Below are 17543 nucleotides of genomic sequence, written 5' to 3'. Positions count from 1 at the left end.
ATACAAACATTCCTCGGGCTTAACCCGACATCAGATCGAAATCCGGAAAAGCATATAAACCTGCATCGGGCCCCGCCTGACATTGGACCGTAGTCAGGAACTACTACTAACTAAACGGGCTGGCCTTGCTGCCTTAGACCCGTTCCTACTGGAAGAGGACTCACCTCACACTGCTAAAGTCTCGCGGACAAAACCCTAGCTGCTAGATGACAGATTCCCGAATCTGTCAACTTCAAAACAACTGTTGGGGTTTGAGCATTCTAACATTCGTATGGTGTACATGCAACCCTAGAAACCTTGGATCTATGTTTTCTCTAAAATACATGCAAATTTGATTTCCAAGGTTTACAACCTAACTAGCACGTTATAGGGTACTTGTAATACAAAACTTTAAGTAGAATAACATACCTTTCTTTTGTGGTTGAATGCTTGGAGTTTTAGAGCCTAGCACCAATAGTGTGGATGCCTCAAGTGGTGTCACAAATCACCCAAAACAACTTGGAAATACTTGAGAGAGAATCTAATGCTTGCTAGAATCGGCCCACCCTTGTTTCTCCCACATACTAGTGCCAATTCTAGAACCAAGGACCTCTTTATATACTATGGAGGATTAGGGTTACACCCTAATACCCATGACTCTTCATTTACCTAGGATCCATGGGTTAAAAGCTCCATGGACTATCCATGGACTTCCATATACTCTTAGCCCGTCCTAAATAAATCTTAGCCCATTCCATATATATGCAAGTGTCCATATTTAATTAGTTCCATTTGATCATTAAATTAATTCCAAAAATCAATTCTTGATCAACACTAATTAAATAATATTAATATATTATAACAAATAATATATTAATGGATCATAAACATCTTATTCTCAAAAATATATCCATACAAATTGTTAGGTGAAGTGCAACCCAAAGGACCATGCCGGGTCGGGTCAAATTATACCAAATATAGTTACAGACTTAGACACCTTATCCAACAGTCTCCCACTTGGATAAGCCTGATAACTATAGCTGCAAGTATAACTTCAGGAACCAACCAGCAATCGTAGCTCTTTTAAAACTCTGTTGAACTATGAAGCGCCATTTTAGATAAGTGATCATATAATCCTCTGTTCTCAAGATATCAGTCGGACAAATACATGGAACAATGTCGTACTTATTGTCCAACAGTTGTTTCTCGATCTCTGATTTGTTTGACATAGAACTAAATTGAACAAATTAATTAGGTTCTGACCGGGCCCGACACATAAGTCAAAACCAAATCATCGAGGAGCCCAGATATCGCTTCTATTGCTAGAAGGAACAGATAAACTTCGACTCAAATGCTTGTACTAACTACCAGTTGAATTTTGCACAAAAGCGCGTTTTATGACATCAAGTTACTGATGCGTTTTTGTACAATCAATGGATAACCAACTCATAGTCACTGACTCATATCTCTAGGTTTGAAGATATATACGATATTATCGTCTCACGATCACTCGAGATAAATTCCATGAAGTGATACAAGTGAGCGTGGGTTTAATCCAATACTCAGAACTTATGAGCACTCATGAATGCTGTAGCAACCATTGCTATGTCTAATGCACCTTAGACAAATCTTACAAGCCAGATTCATGACAGTCTTAATTCAATACCTACTTCCAACGTATGATCGACTGTGGAGAGTTTGATTAAAATAATTATTCTGGAAGTCAAAACATGCAAAATTGAAACAATAGTAAACAATCAACATTGGATAGTAACACTTTACTCATAAATAAATAACAACTTTTATTTAATCATCAAATGTTAATCACATTTTACAAGTTTCAGAAAACTATCTAATTATTAAAACTAATATCGTCTCTCAGCCCGATGCTTCTTGCATGCTGCAAATGCCTAACCCTAGTCAGTCCCTTCGTGAGGGGATCTATAGGATTCTCTTCTGACGATACCCTTTTTGCCACGAGGAGTCCTTCTTCTATTTTGTGTCTTATGAAGTGATATTTTATGTCAATGTGTATGGATCTACCATGATCTCTTGGTTCCTTGGCTAAGGAAACCGCACTATTGCTGTCACAGAAAATTTCCATAGGCTGCTGTATAGCTGGTACAACTCCAAGGTCTCCAATGAAGTACTTCAGCCATATCGCCTCCTTTGCCGCTTCACTTGCTGCTATGTACTCTGATTCACAAGTAGAATCAGCTGCTGTCTCCTTCTTCGAACTTTTCCAAGTCATTGCTCCTCCATTTAGGGTAAAGACCCAGCCTGACTGAGAGCGGAAATTATCCCTATCAGTCTGAAAGCTAGCATCACTATACCCTGCTACTCTCAAGTCATCACTCCCACCAAGGGTAAGAACCCAGTCCTTAGTCCTTCGTAGGTACTTGAGAATGTTCTTTACCGCAGTCCAGTGAGCCTTGCCAGGGTTTCCCTGATATCTGCAGACCATTCTCAAAGCAAAGGCCACATCAGGGCGAGTACAAGTCATAACATACATGATTGAGCCAACAGCGGAAGCATAAGGTAATCGACTCATCTCTGCTATCTCAGCCTCTGTACTCGGACTCTAAGTTTTACTCAGTCTGGCATTGTGCTGGATCGGTAAGTCTCCTTTCTTGGAATTCTCCATGTTGAACCTTTTCAACACCTTATCCAAGTAGGTACTCTGACTAAGTCCAATTAGTCTTTTACTCCTATCTCTCAGTGTAACGACGTAAATTTTAAAATAATTTTTCATTTTCAAACATAATAAACTCATATAATATTCTCAAAATCTCATGTATCAATGTCATCACAATAAAACATATCCCAGAATCTCAACACATAATCTTCTGCCAGTGTGTACAAATCATGTCGGCGCCTTCCCGCGACCCTCGCTGGTACCTGAAACACATATCACATAACACGGTAAGCATAAATTCTTAGTGAGTTCCCTAAAATACCACACACAGCACATAAGCCACCCGAGGCTATAACTCGGTATGACCCTCCGGTCAATGTGTCTCAGCGGGACCCTCCAGTCCCGTAGCTCGTTGGACCCTCCAGTCCGATCTAGCTCGTTGGACCCTCCTGTCCGGTCTAAATCGTTGGACCCTCTGGTCCGGTCTAAATCGTTGGACCCTCTGGTCCGGTCTAAATCGTTGGACCCTCCGGTCCGGTCTATATAACACATAGCATACATATATCACAATGTACATAAACTCAAACATACACATAACACATAAGACCCTCCGGTCTGCACATAGTTACCACTCTAGGTAATGTATAGTGAGAAGACTCACCTCGATGATGTCTAGTAAACTCTCGTGCTCAATATCCCCGATCTAGCACCCGCCTATCAAAATGATAATATCTCTAATCAATACTCTCTTTGTATCCTCATCTCTAAAGAATGGGTAGAAGACCATTCTACCCCTCCATAGCCTCTCTTGAATCAGTTTGACCAAACCCTAAGGTCAACTGAAATCAATTCCAGTCAACGGTCTAACTTTGACCAGACTCGCCGAGTGCACTCAGGTGACTCGGCGAGTCCATGCGTGTCCTCAGACTCCTCCTAAGGCCCCACTCTACTCGTCGAGTTAACCTCTCACTCGACGAGTTTCCACTGATCACGAATCGCAGGGCAACACGATCCGACTCGTCGAGTCCTCTCATGGACTCGGCGAGTTTCCTCCATGGCAACACTCATTTGACCTTCTGAGGTCAGATCTGTTTCTCTAACTTATAGATCTGGCCTTCTAGCACCCAAAAGTCACGTAAAGGTCCGATCTTGATGTCCATGCATGGCATATTTTGCTCAATATGCCATTTAGACTCCATTAAAGCTTCCTAACCTCCAAACCCCATGGTTGCACAACAATGGCTTTCTACTTTCTGACTTTCTGGACCTTACAAGGTCCAGATCTATGGTACCAGCTCACAAGAGGGGTTTGATGCAATCAAGACCCCACCAATAAGATAATACAAGCCCTAATCCTCAGAAGGAAGATCTACACAATTAGGGAAGAAAAAGGGTCCGGATTGATACCTCCAACTGATGCTCCTAGGTTATAAATCACGGATCTACAACCTCCTCTGCCCCCTTTAGCTTGAAACCGCCTTCTTCCTTGCAAACCATCCACCAAGAAGCTCAAAATGGCTCTCTCTCTCTCTTGCCCAAAACACTAAGGACTCGTTTGGGGTTCTCTCTTCTGAAAGGTAGCCGTAATAGGAGGCCTTAAGAGCCTTTAAATAGGCCCAGGCCCGAGAGAATTAGGGTTTCTGTCAACAGCGCTGACTCGGCGAGTCATCTCTCCGACTCGTCGAGTCCATTCATTAACCACGTCACCAAGTCGCGACCCTACTCGACGAGTTGAGGCACCGACTCGTCGAGTCCCTCTAAAGTCCTTGAATTAAATACTCAAAACAATATACCTGGTAAACCGGATGTTACACTCAGTATCCTTATCCCTAGGATATAGGTAGCTTCTCCAAGGTCCTTCATAGGGAAGTACTTCCCAAGATAGGACTTAACCTCCTGCAAAGTTGGGATGTTATTTCCTATGAGTAGTATGTCATCCACATACAGTACCAAAAAGTTGACTATACTCCCACTAGCCCTAACATATACACAAGACTCATCCTCGCTCCTTGAAAAGCCAAACTCCTTGACTTTCTCATCGAAGAAAAGATTCCATCTGCGAGATGCTTGTTTCAATCCATAAATGGATTTCTCAAGCTTACACACTCTATTAGGATACTTTGCATCGACAAAACCCTCTGGCTGAGCCATGTAAACATCCTCAGCCAACTTTCCATTAAGGAAAGCGGTTTTGACATCCATTTGCCATATTTCATAATCATGAAATGCAGCTATGGCTAGCAGAACCCTAATAGACTTAATCTTCGCTACTAGTGAGAAGGTCTCATCATAGTCAACTCCCGGAGTTTGAGTAAAGCCCTTCGCTACTAGTCGCGCTTTGTAAGTGTGCACCTTCCCATCCATGCCGGTTTTCTTCTTGAAGATCTATTTGCACCCAACTGTATTACGACCTGGTACATTGTCAACCAAGTTCCAAACTTGATTGTCATACATGGATTAAATCTCGTTATCCATAGCCTCCTTCCATTTAGCAGACTCGGGGCCTGCCATGGCTTCCTTGTAATTATTAGGTTCATCCAAATCTATCAGTGTACTATCACTGATAAATGTATCACCTTCAGTAGTGATGTGATAACCATGATAAAAATTAGGTGTATTCCTAACTCTAGTGGAACGCCTCGGAGGTACGAACTCATCTATCGGCTCAACAGGAATTTCCTCCTCAGGTTGGTCGCTAGTGTTTGAGGTTCCTTCACCGCTTGACTCTTGAAGCTCTTCAAGGTCAATTTGCCTCCCACTGTCTCCTTGGCTTATAAATTCTCTCTCACGAAAGACTCCTCTCCTTTCCACAAAGACCACATTCTCACTGGGTCTGTAGAAGAGGTAACCAAAGGATTTCTGTGGGTAGCCGATGAAAATACACCTCTTGCTTCGAGGTTCTAGCTTGTCGTGAGACTCGCGTCTCACGAAAGCCTCACAACCCCAAATCTTGATGTGGTCCAGATTGGGAACTTTTCCGGTCCACATCTCATGAGGTGTTTTGTCGACCTTCTTTGTAGGGACTAGATTAAGGATATGGGCGGCAGTCTCTAAGGCATACCCCCAGAATGAGATTGGTAACGAAGCTCGACTCATCATGGAACGAACCATGTCCAACTAGTTTCGATTGCGCCTCTCATCCACACCACTTCAGCTGTGGTATCCTAGGAGGTGTCAATTGTGAGACAATCCCACATTCCTTAAGATAGTCAAGGAACTCGATACTAAGACACTTTCCTCCCCGATCGGATCGGAGCATCTTGATGTTCCTGACCAGTTGATTCTCCACTTCCTGCTTGAACTCTTTGAACTTTTCAAAGTTTTCTGACTTATGCTTGATTAAGTAGATATATCCATATCTACTATAATCATCAGTAAAAGTCACATAATAGCGATTAGCATCCCTTGTGGCAGTTTTTGAAGGGTCCACACACATCAGTGTGTATGAGGTCCAACAAACCCTCACCCCTCTCACAAGTACCAGTGAAGAGTGACTTTGTCATTTTTCCAAGTAAACAAGATTCGCAACTATCATCCAACTTTAGGTCAAATGATTCCAAAACTCCAGCCTTTTGGAGTTGGCCTATGTGCTTCTTGTTGACATGTCCAAGACGACAATGCCACAAGGATGCTTTATCCAAAGTAATATAAGAATCAATATGAAATACATTATTTCCTAAGTTGTCTACAATCGACACAGTTTCATATACACCATCACAAGGTAATTCTTTAAAATAAAACACATCATTATAAAAAGCATCAATAGCACCAATTTTATTATCAAATGAAAAGGTGAATCCTTGCTTGTACAAACTATGAAAGGAAATAATATTTATCGCCATTTCTGATGAGTAACAACAATTATTCAAATCTAAAGTTAACCGATTATTAAGCAATAAAGAATAAACTCCAATCTTGGTCACAGGTGATGCTTTCCTATTGCCCATGATTAAGTTTATCTTCCCGTGCTCCACTTCTTCACTACTTCTTAGGCCCTGCAAATCAGTACAAATGTGAATACCACAACCTGTATCAAGCACCTAAGAGTTAGTATGCAATGAGTTATTAGACAATATGGTATAAATACCTGCATGGGTGGGTTTAACCTTCCCATCCTTTACATCCTGCAAGTATTTGGGGCAGCTTCGCTTCCAGTGCCCCTTTTCCTGGCAGTAAAAGCATTGTGCTTCCTTTGGGTTTGAAGGAGGAATGGAACCTTTCTTGGTTCCACTTGAAGAGGAGCCATCAAGAGACTTTCCCTTGGTACCCTTCAAAGGGGTCTTTCTCTTCTTCCCCTTTCCCTGCCCAATTGCCAAGACAGGAGCAGTAGTAGGAGTAGGAGTAACAACTGATTTACTTTTAAGGCGACTTTCAGCGGTCCTTAAAAGTCCTTGAAGCTTACTCAGTGTGACTTCCTCCTTGTTCATATGATAAGTCATACGAAACTGATCATAACTTGGAGGTAAGGAATGGAGAATGATGTCAATCTCCATGTCCTCAGGAAAGTCCACATTAAGCTTCAATAACGGGTCCACGAACCTTTGCATTTTCTGCAAGTGACCGGTGAGGGTTCTCCCTCTTTCATCCTAGTTGTTATCATGGAGGAAATGATTTCATACCTCTCCTGATGAGCACTCTGATGGTACCTATCCATCAGATCCTGGTGCATCTCAAAAGGGTAGAAATCTTCATAGGAGTTCTGCTGTCATTGTGGCCAGCATGATGCAAGACATCTTAGTGGCATCTTTCTCATGGGTAGTGTACTCAGCAATCTCCTCAGGAGTAGCAGTTGACTCATCGATAACCTTTAGCTCCTTATCGAGGACATACTCTTTGCCCTCGTAGCGAGTAATCATTCTGATGTTCCTAATCCATTCATAGAAATTGGAACCATCAAAAGTGACTTTCCCACACAAGTTCATTAGGGAAAAGGAGCCTGTAGCGTTTGAGCCAGTAGTAGTGTTGGAAGACATCTGAAAGAAAGAAGGACAAGTTTTAATTAGATAAGAAGTCCTTAATAAGTCACCCAAATGAAATATTAAGGCTAGGATCCTACAAACTATTTATAGTTGGAAGAGGGATGCCGCAATCCAAGCTATAAAATATTTGAAGGTAGGTAAATGACGATTTACCAATTTCCACCACGAAAATGAAATAGATTATTAAGTTTTATTGGATTTGAAATTCCTAGATCTTTTGAGATACATTGAACTTTCAATGGCATGTTTGAATCTCGATTGTGCCTTCTCAAATTTGTGACTGGGATGCCGAGGATCACAAACAAGGTGTGAATAATCATGCAAATTGACTTGGTACCCTTAACTTTTATCACCTAATCGATGTGCCGGTTAACCACACGCGCTCCACCGATCTATGATAAAATTAAGTTACCCTTTGCCACTCTTACTAGTCCTTTTTAGTGTGTCGGTTAACCACACGCGCTCCACTAACGACTTGGTAAGGTACAAAGTGTAATTTCATGGGTTAGCACCTATTTCACATTTTCCTAAAGTAACTAAGATTGGGAATTAATAAAGGTTTAGTTACTTTATAATTTCATTATACTTTTAATGAGTATTAAGGTCCTATCCTACCCGTTCGGCTAACGACCCTCCACCAGTGAAGGAAGCGGTGGGTGAGAGTGGACACCCCTTAAGCTGCCATTTTATAGGCAACAACCTTATACCCCCTTATAGACCGGCTTCGTGAATAAGGCCTACAAACAGTAAGACTGACTTATTCTTATACATATATATAATAATTAAAATTTTAATATTATAGAAGTATAAGGGTTGAATTTAAAATTTTTAAAATTCTAAGGTTCAATTTGGAATTTAAAGTATTAATGTGTGAGACTTTACAAATTCCAAACTTGAGGGCAAGTATTGAAACTATTTAAGACTTTTCATTTCATAACTTATGAGTTTAATGGTCCATTAAAGTGAAGACTCTTCACTTTATGTAACCTCTTATTCTTTAATGACACTTTTAAAGAAGTGAATTTTGGTTATCCATAACTTGATGATAAGTTATGGACTCCATCATTAGGCATTAAGATCAAGAATCATTTATCAAACAATTCAGCAAATAATTCCTATGATCTAACCATAACTCATAAGAACATGAACATTCATATCAAAATTTCAAGAATCATATTAACACATATAAAACATGGAATTTTGATATTAGCCATTGTAAATGGATTAGCATAAGCATTACACCATCTAAAACAAGTTTTAAAACACCAAAACAGTTTAGGGTAATGTTTCTAGTCCATTTCCAGTAGCAAAACTCGAAAATCTCCATTCAGGGGATCCTAATCGTCGAGTGCAAGAACCTACTCAACGAGTAGGATGAATTTACACATGGACTCGTCGAGTCCCCCCATGGACTCGGCGAGTTCATGCTGCAGAGTGCAGATTTTTGAGCTTTTTCAACAAGTTTGCATCAAGTATCAAGAAAACAAGCCTAGACTATGATACCACTGCTGGGTTTTGAGCATTCTAACATTCCTATGGTGTACATGCAACCCTAGAAACCTTGGAACTATGTTTTCTCTAAAATACATGCAAATTTGATTTCCAAGGTTTACAACCTAACTAGCATGTTATGGGGTACTTGTAATACAAAACTTTAAGTAGAATAACATACTTTTCTTTTGTGGTTGAATGCTTGGAGTTTTAGAGCCTATCACCAATAGTGTGGATGCCTCAAGTGGTGTCACAAATCACCCAAAACAACTTGGAAATACTTGAGAGAATCTAATGCTTGCTAGAATCGGCCCACCCTTGTTTCTCACACATACCAGTGCCAGTTCTAGAACCAAGGACCTCTTTATATACTATGGAGGATTAGGGTTACACCCTAATACCCATGACTCTTTATTTACCTAGGATCCATGGGTTAAAAGCTCCATGGACTATCCATGGACTTCCATATACTCTTAGCCCATCCTAAATAAATCTTAGCCCATTCCATATATATATGCAAGAGTCCATATTTAATTAGTTCCATTTGATCATTAAATTAATTCCAAAAATCAATTCTTGATCAACACTAATTAAATAATATTAATATATTATAACAAATAATATATTAATGGATCATAAACATCTTATTCTCAAAAATATATCCATACAAATTGTTAGGTGAAGTGCAACCCAAATGGACCATGCCGGGTCGGGTCAAATTATACCAAATATAGTTACGGACTTAGACACCTTATCCAACAATAACATGCAATTAATAATTGGGTCCCAACACATATCCATAAGTCCATGCTTGGGGTAAAAGACTACTTTACCCCTAACTTTGCTTGATTCAAGCCCAAGGCCCAAAAGTCTAATGATGAACCAAAGCCCAACATATGGCCTAATTTTCCAAATTGGGCCCAAACCCCTACATGGCCTTACCTTAAGGCCCAACCATTTATTTTGGTCCAAACACTTGGCAATCCAATGGTCCAATATCTCATAATCATCAAGGCCCAGTTATGGCCCATCTATGGCCCAATTTTTCCTAATTGGGCCCAAGCCTGTCCAATGGGCCTTATCCTAAAGCCCAATCCAAAATATTCTAGTCCATATACTTGTTAATAGTTGGCCCATCAGGAGTCCAAACATTTAGGACCAATAGAAAGGCCCAACTCTAAACCCAACACAATTAGGGTTTTCACATGAAATGACGATTAGGGTTAAGTGTTTCCCACTTAACCCATTAAGGACTTAATCCATTAAGTCCATCAATCTACTAGGTCAATAAAATAGTGTAATTGGGCATAATTCACACTTTAATTCACTGGTCCAAACGCGGGTCCCGGCAGTCCAAAACTAACATAACCCAAAATTAGGGTTTTCTAAACCCTAATTAGGGTTTCCAACCCAATCACAATCCAACTAAATACAAAGTTAAGCTATTGGGCCGATTAGGGTTTTATTAGGTCAAACACCACCCATCGTCACCTCGGGCGGTGGTGGACGACGGCGGCAGCCACCACCTCACGGTGGTGGTGGGTTCTTTTCCTTGATTAATCCATCCAAAGCAATACATTCCCTTTTTACTTCATAAAATACACTCACACACAAAACACACACACACACACATACACAAACACCCTTCACGGTGGCTGGTGGCAGCAGAAAGCGGTGGCAGGGGGCGGTAGTAAGGTAATGGCCACCATGGTGGGCTACCATGGTGGTTCCCATGATTTTCCGACCGACAGAAAACACGCACACACACAAACGTACACTAGCTGAGCACTAGAAACACACCCGATCACAGCCACCCTTGCAGTGGTGCATGACAGTCGGAGGGGAGGCGTCAACCGCAACTGCTGCTCGGGAAAATGAAGAAAGAAAAGAAGGGATTACATTACTGGGAGAAGGAGATGCAATAACGATCACGACTCGCCGATCTTCACAACCACCGGCGGCAACATTTGAGGTAGCTTGGCAGGTGGCTCGCTACTTCGACTATGGCTAGGAGGCAGTCGATCGGTCTTCAGCATTCCTCGGGTTCGTCGACACTCATTGAGGGGACATCTCTGGTGGCTCACGACTTCGACGACGAGAGGTGTGGCGGCGCCGGCTGGAGGGGTCATAAGGGCGGCGGCTGGTGATGAGCTAGGGTTAGGGTTTGGGGGTAACGTCCTTAAGACGGGAAGGATAGGTCACCGGGTTCAAATCTCGTGTTCATGCACACTTTCACTCATTATTCATTATTAGTCCCTCCCTACAATATCTTCTTCAACTTAAATCCAACATTTACCCTTTATCCCCTAATTCCATAAATTCCTTTCATTTTAGGTCCAAAACTTACCAAATAGCCCCTGCCCTTAGAAATCTTTACAAATTGAATCCGAAATTTACCATTTAGCCCTTGTTTCCCAAAATCTATTCAAATTAAGTCCTAATAATTTATCAAGCAGTCCATGCTTTCATAAATATTTACAAACCACTCCGGAACTTACACTTTTAACCCCCAACTTCTATAATTGTAATAATTAACTCCTCGAGACCAACACCTTGCTATATTACTATTGATTTTAGGGCTACTATTCATTCATTAATTCGTCTATTTATTTATTTAATAAACGGGGTGTTACAGTTTAGTGGAAGTCTTTGGAACTAAGTAAAGACCTTTAACCTTTGTGATGAGTCTCTATAGTACAAGTCTTAGCTCCTCGACATATTTTCCTTTTTGCTTGTTGACTGACTCTAAGAGCTAGAGCCAATCGTTTCACTTAAATTTTACTAACTTCTAGGCAAACAATACTTTATTTTATTGGCCTGCAACTTGACCCTTATCCCTACACCTTGCAAGATACACTCTAAGCACTTTTTCATCTTTTGGTTTAGTGCACCTCACTTTGATGATTAGACCAAAGTCTTTTCTTCTTGTAAGCAAATCTTTAAACCTGGTCCGCTCAAGTCTAATAATTGAGCTTTCTTGAACAACTTTTTCTTTTTGTATTAGTGTGTTGAACCTGTTCATGTGCTCAATCTGGTCATTCATCATTCCAGTGGCGACCAACTTTTCCTGGATCTTCTTCGAGTCTTTCCTGGCAATTTTTTTATTCTAAGTCCGGATGTTATATTTCCCGGCAAACTCCCTAGCCTCTTGAATAGGAACTCCCCATACTTTTTCCATTTCAGTTACTGTATGAGCTTTTCAATTATTTTTGGAAGGACCAACGTCAGTAGCAGCTTTGGCCTTTCGTTTCTTGCTCAGAGGAGCATCTTCATCAGACTCGATGTCATTGGGCTTCCCCTAAGGGTTTTGCTCCCCCTTAGCATCAACATCGATGTCTGGGAACACCGTCTGAAGTGTCTTTGTGTCAATAAATGACAAGTCCACGAGATAGACTTCATCATCTACATCAGACTGATCAAGAATGTCCTTAACATTCACTTCGGTCTCATCAACATCATTTTCAATGTAAGCATGAGTGGTAGACTCCTTAGTGAAATTCTCCCGCTTTTTGGTATCATCAACCTTGGAGGAGTACTCAATGGTGATGTAACGCTTGGTTTAGGTATTATTTATTTCTCAACATTATAGGGTTTTGGGCTGGAACTCGACGAGTTGGGGAGCTCCAACTCGTCGTGTAGGGATCTAGTTGGACACGGATTAGGGACTTAACTCGACGAGTTGGGGAGCCCCAACTTGACGAGTAGACGCTGGAAAGGAAAACCCTAATTTTTAGGGTTTGCACCCTATTTAAAGGCCTTAAGAGTCATTGCTAGCCTCCCTTATCGCCCTTTTGTCCATAGAAACCCTAGTTCGTGCTTTTCCTACCATTTTGAGTGTGTGAGAGCTTAAAGATTGCATTTTTTGTGTTTGTTTGAAGAGGCTTGAAGTAGGAGGTGCATAGTTGAAGGGAGAGGCTGTAGATCAGGTGTCTTCTCTGTTGTGGCAGCCATATTGAGGTATAAATTTGATACCTTGATCATTTATTTGCTAGATCTCTTCACGTGGGAGTTTATGGTCATTATTAGCTCATTTATGGATCCTTCTTGGATCTGAGCATGTCATGAAGCTATGACTTCAGATCTGGACATCTCATGGCCTCTTTTGACTTAAAGTTGCCATCTTTATCAAGTCTTGGCCTTCCTTCATGCCCTAAATCCCTTAAGAAGCTATGATTGAGTGTTTTAGCCCCCTTAATGTCATGCATGGACGTAAAGTCAGCAAATTTATGTGGTATCTCAGCCCTAGGGGATCATATATATAGTTTGGAGCTTTAGACTCGCTTAGAAAGTGTCTGAATGAGTTAAGACTAGGCAAACTCGATGGGTTACCTTTCCAACTCGATGAGTTGGCCTGGGGTTTCCCCGATCTTCTGGATACTATTTAAACTCGACGAGTTGTTGTGATAACTCGGCGAGTCGACTAGGGTTTTCCTCGGTTTTTTGAGAACTGAAGGAACTCGACGATTCGGTAGGTGCACTCGACGAGTTGGGTCAACATGGACTGTTGACCTTGACTGTTGACTTTGAATTTGACCATGGTTGTCCAAGTTTGACTTTAAGGATATCTTTGGTATTTTGGGATTTTGATGAAGTTAGTCGAATGGTGGTTGTAGGCAGTTGAGTTTAGAGCTGTGAGTTGGGATTTGATCTTACCAGTTCATCATTTCTTGAGAGGTGAGCCTCCTCACCATACCAATGTGATAATCGGATGGATTTTTGCTAGTTGTATGCTTTAAAAATTGTATACAGTTAGGATCTTATAGCCTTAGAATAATTGATTTGGCCTTATTTCCTATTCCTTGTTTGATTGTGGTCCTAGGGTAGAGTCTGTTATTCGACAGTCTATTTGATCATGTTCTGTGTATAATTTGCATGCATAAGGCAACCTGTTATTAGTGATTTGAGTTCTGGTTTGATGGGAATGGAGCAAATCATAGGATAGCCTTGGATTTGAGTTATGCGGTAGTTTGTGAGATATGTTTTGTTCGGGGATGAATTAGAGTTATCAGATAGAGGCTTGGGGAAGGTACAGGTAGGTATGGAAGGTAGTATTAGGCACGTACTACTGAAAGCACAGGACCTGTACCCGAACTAATGTTAAATCTGGAAGCTCTAAGGAGAAACGGTGTGGAAGGATTCCACTTTTGAATATCTTGATCATTCTGTCTTATGGTATTTCAGATTAGAATGGTGGTGACACGTCATGGAGCAAGGGGACCAGGATCAGGATCAGGATTCGGATCGGGGTCGGGCTACGCTACAGAGCCCATTCACAATAGGCTGCGCGAGCTTATCGCAGCCAAAGTTACGGGGGGCATTCTTGACCCTACCCCAGTGATTTTTGGGACCGTCAAGGAGGGGATGATGGAGATTATAGAGGAGTAGCTCAGGTCTTTCCGAGCCGAGATTGCGGCGGGCCAGGTCAGGGCCTAAACTCCCTCGTTCCGGGAGTTCAAGACGTACGGGGTACCTAAGTTCTTTGGGGTCAGGGACCCCATAGTTAGTCGACACTGGTTGGCAGACATGGAGAATGCCCAGCGCACGAGCTCTTGCCCCGAGGCGACAAAAGTGGAGTTTGCTTCGTGCATGTTGAGGGATCGAGACAGGGACTGGTGGGAGGAGGTGACCCACCAGGTGGGATCAGCTGGAGTGGCTGAGATGTCATGGGAGAAGTTTGTCAAGCGTTTTGACTCTGAGTTTGCACCATCCATTGAGGTGCAACGTTTAGTGAGGGAGTTTCAGGAGCTACAACAGACCATCGAGACTGTGGCAGAGATCACTGCCATGTTTCAGGAACGAGCACTATTGATTCCGTAGTATGCTGTGGATGAGGATATAAGGAGGACGAGGTATCATTCCATGCTGAAGGATGATATCCATGAGTTTGTGAGCTTTTCAGGGTGCAAAACCATGAATGAGATGGTGGAGAAGGCCTGGGAGCGGGAGATGGAATTGGAGCTCTGCACCAAGCGGAAGCCAGAGCAGGCTCAGACAACTGTAGGTCTGGCTAAAAAGCCTAAGACCTCTAATTCTTCTGGTAGGGGCCAGCAGGGCCGTGGCCGGTGTGTTAAATGTGGGAGGTCGCATAGTGGAGTTTGTTGGGTGACGGGCCCGATATGTTATACATATGGTCAGCCAGGTCACGTGAGCAGGGACTGCCCCAAGAAGGGCTTGATTTGTTTCCACTGTAACCAGACCGGCCATAAATAGGTCGATTGTCCGAGGTTGCAGGGAGGAGGAGGAGCAGTGGTGGCGCCTGCGCCCGCCACTATGAGGATCACTGATGGCCGCCCTGCCAAGGCGGAAGCTCCTGCGGTGAAGAGTCGCGCATTTCAGCTGACTACCGAGGATGCTCGGGCAGCACTAGACGTCGTGGCTGGTATGTAATCTATTTTTCCTGTTGATATTATTTGTTATGCTTATATGTATATATGTGCGCTTGTATAGGGACCTCTTTGGTCAACAATATGTCGGCTCATGTTCTTTTCGATTCGGGAGCTACCCGATCGTTTGTATCTGTTGTGCTCAGAAAGAAGTTCTGGGATGCTTCGGGGACTTTGGATTCCCCGCTTGAGGTTGAGATTGCAGATTACCGCGCTGTGAGTGCTGCGAGGGTATATCGGGGTTGTGTACTGAATGTGTTTGTGGAGAGGTTTCGTGTCGATCTGGTTTCGATACCGTTGCGAGGGCTGAAGGCGATCGTCGGAATGGACTGGTTGGGGGCCAATGGGGCCATGATAGACTACGAGTGCCTGCTAGTGAGAGTTTGAACCCCAAGTGGGAGAGAACTGGATATTCATGGGAAGAGGGCCTCGCAGGGGCCAACCCTCTGTTCGGCTGCGAGGGCGAAGAGACTTCTCCATTAGGGTTGTTCGAAAATTTTGGCATATGTTTTGGATACGAGGATTGAGACCACGATAAATTTGGATAGTGTACACGTTGTACGGGATTTTCGGGATGTCTTTCCTGAAGAGTTGCATGTGGTGCCTCCGGAGAGGCAAGTAGAGTTTCACATTGATTTGGTGTCGGGTGCCGCTCTGATAGCTAAGGCACCGTATTGGCTAGCTCCTCCTGAGATGCAGGAGCTGTCTACGCAGCTTTAGGAGCTGCTAGACCGAGGGTTTATTCGTCCGAGCAATTCCCCGTGGGAGCACCGATCCTGTTCGTGAAGAAGAAGGACGGGTCACACAGGATGTGCATCGATTATCGAGAGCTTAACAAGCTAACGGTGAAAATCCGTTATCCGCTTCTGAGGTTCGATGATTTGTTCGATCAGCTGCAGGGTGCATCTTGGTTTTCCAAGATTGATCTTCGGTCGGGGTACCATCAGATGAGGATATACCGAAGACAACTTTCAGGACTCGGTACGGTCACTACGAGTTTGTGGTGATGTCATGGCTCACCAATTCCCCAACAACATTCATGGACCTCATGAACAGGGTGTGTAGGCCGATGTTGGATCGGTCTGTGATTGTTTTTATCGATGATATGTTGGTCTATTCTAAGACCAAGGAGTAGCATGAGCAGCACTTGAGGGAGGCATTGGAGACACTGAGGACGGAAAGGCTTTATTCCAAGTTCTTAAAGTATGATTTCTGGTTGCGAGAGGTGCAGTTTTTGGGGCACATTATCAACCAAGATGGTATTTTGGTTGATCCAGCCAAGATTGAGGCAGTGATGCGGTGGGAAGTACCGAAGAATGCATCTAAGATTCGTAGCTTCTTGGGTCTAGTGGGGTACTATTGGAGATGTTGGATTATGTGTCTATGCCCATAACTATATTTGGTTTGTACTTGATTTGATTATGAGCATGGTCCTTTTGGGTTGCCTTCACTCATGCAACTTGATAGGATGACAAGTGGAGAGAGAGTATGATTTATTATATGAATAATAAATTGGTACTCAAAATGATTTTATTAATATATTATTTGGAAATCATATTATTAATTAGTAATTAATCAGAAATAAATTTGATATTATTTTTGTGATTAAAGGAACTGATTAATAATTGAGGGACTGGTTTTCCAAATCACTGATAGTTGCAAAGTTGGGCTGATGGACTCCTTATGGGAGGACTGGACGAAATCTATAGGAAGCCCTATAGAATTCGTCCAAGGCTTCTATTATGGAGTTCCATGGACTGCTTAAGGCCTAAGCAAGGAAATTAAGGTTTCCACCTGAAAACCCTAATAGCCCCAACCATATAAACCCCCTTAACCTAAGGATTTCGGCCCTATGCACTCTAGACAGAAACCGTGGCCGATTTCCTCATCTCTCATTCTTCATCCTTTGTATTGAGTGTTTGTGACTCCATTAGAGGTGCAACACTTAGGGCATTAAGCTTTCAAGAGTCAAGGATCTTCAAGGATTGTTCTTGTTATTACAACATAACAAGTGAGGTAATCATCAAACCCTAATATATATGTGAATTTCGAAACTGTATATACTAGATCTAGGGT

The sequence above is a fragment of the Lactuca virosa genome, chromosome 4 (assembly GCF_052849685.1).
Source record: "Lactuca virosa cultivar CGN04683 chromosome 4, Lactuca_virosa_CGN04683_v6, whole genome shotgun sequence".
In the NCBI taxonomy this organism is placed as follows: domain Eukaryota; kingdom Viridiplantae; phylum Streptophyta; class Magnoliopsida; order Asterales; family Asteraceae; genus Lactuca; species Lactuca virosa.
The sequence above is the reverse complement of the archived record's forward strand: the minus strand, read 5'-3'. Positions refer to the sequence as shown.